Consider the following 1884-nt stretch of genomic DNA (forward strand, 5'->3'; position numbering starts at 1 on the left):
CCCGAGGTCCGGAGCCGCCTCTTCCTCCAGGCAGGCCGCCCTGGTTCCTTCCCGCGGCGCCTGGCCGGTTCGGCCTGTGACCTGTCCCAGATGGTCCCTCCCAGGACCCTCGCGTCTAGTTCCGTTTCTGCCAGAGGAAGGAGCCTTGCCCTGTGCGGTTCCTGCTCAGAACACGGGCTCTTCACAAACGGAACTGCATGTCCCAGGGCGTGGGGCCCCGAGTCCCCGGCCAAGGGCCACGGGGCTTCTGCTTTAGGGGGGCGGGTGGCCCAGCCCGATGCTGACTCAGAGCCACAGGCAGGTCATGACATGCTTGACTTCTGGGAAGCCCTGGTTTCGATGATCAAAGTCCGAACTGGACTTAGAGTGGGTAGTAAGGTGGCCTCCTCACTGTGGATGGGTTCCTAGATCTTAAAGGAGGGGGCGGGCAAGTATTGGGAGTAGGAGGATGGGAGCCATGTGGCCGACACCTGGCCGAGCAGGAAAACCCGGTAGAGCAGCGGTTCTCAACCTCCTGGCCCTTTAAGTACAGTTCCCCATGTTGGGACCCAACCATACAATTATTTTCGTTGCTACTTCATAACTGTCATGTTGCTACTGTGATGAATCGTCACGTAAATATCTGATATGCAGGATGGTCTTAGGCGACCCCTGTGAAAGGGTCGTTCGACCACCAAAGGGGTCGCGACCCACGGGTTGAGAACCGCTGCGGTGGAGGGTTCTCCCCGAGATGAGGTGGGTTAGGAGTTTCCCCGGAGGCTGCCTGCCTGGGGCCGAGTGGTTCATCTGCGTGGCCCTTTGCCTTTGGCCCTGAGGACAGTTCTGTTTCCCTGTCCCGCCGCTCGGGGAAGAAATGAGCCTGACATAGATCGAGTGGCCCCTGAAATGAAATATCAGAGCAAAATCGCTGTCGTGTAAGACGTGATGGCGGACAGCCACGCTCTGCAGTGTCCTTTGCACCAGGGCAGGCCTCCATAGGTGGCACCTGTAGTTACTGCTCCTGACGGCCCGTCCCAGCCAGGGCCCCCGCCTTCATCACAGAGGTTGTGCCTCTCCTGGACTTCGGACCCTTTCTATGGTGTGTGTGCTGCCTGCTCCTTGAGTCCGTAGGCCGATGCTCTATCCACTGAGCCAAACCGGTCAGTGCCTGCTCCTTCATTCTCTTTCCTTTGTGTTATTAAAAAAACAAGCCCTAGCTGGTGCGGCTCAGTGGGTAGAGCGCCGGCCTGCGGACCAAAGGGTCCCGGGTTCGATTCCGATCAAGGGCACGGACCTCGGTTGCAGGATCCTCCCCGGCCCGGGCCCTGGTCGGGGGGCATGCAGGAGGCAACCCATCGATGTGTCTCTTTCACATCCGTGTTTCTGTCTCTCCCTCTCCTTTCCACTCTCTAAAAAATCATTGGATAAAAATATCCTCGGGTGAGGATCAAAACACAACAACAAAGAAGCAAAGATGATGAGTAAGGACTTATGGCCAGTTTAAATTATATTTTATTGATTTTTTTTTTTTTTTTTTGCAGAGAGGAAGGGAGAGGGATAGAGAGTTAGAAACAACGATGGGAGAGAAACATCGATCAGCTGCCTCCTGCACACCTCCTACTGGGGATGTGCCCGCAACCCAGGTACATGCCCTTGACCGGAATCGAACCCGGGACCCTTCAGTCCGCAGGCCGACGCTCTATCTGCTGAGCCAAACCGTTCAGGGCACCAATACTTGTTATGATGTGCCAGTGACGAGTCTGTGCTGGAGGGAAGTTCAGTGAGTGCCTGGTCCCCACCGAGTACTCAGTGTTAGCACTTATGGTCAACGCCTTCATTTTTTTTCATTAATAGCATTTATTTTTAAAAACAGTTTAGATTAACAGAAAAACTGGGCAGACGGTA

This window comes from Myotis brandtii, unplaced genomic scaffold (assembly GCF_000412655.1).
Source record: "Myotis brandtii unplaced genomic scaffold, ASM41265v1 scaffold975, whole genome shotgun sequence".
Classification (NCBI taxonomy): Eukaryota; Metazoa; Chordata; class Mammalia; order Chiroptera; family Vespertilionidae; genus Myotis; species Myotis brandtii.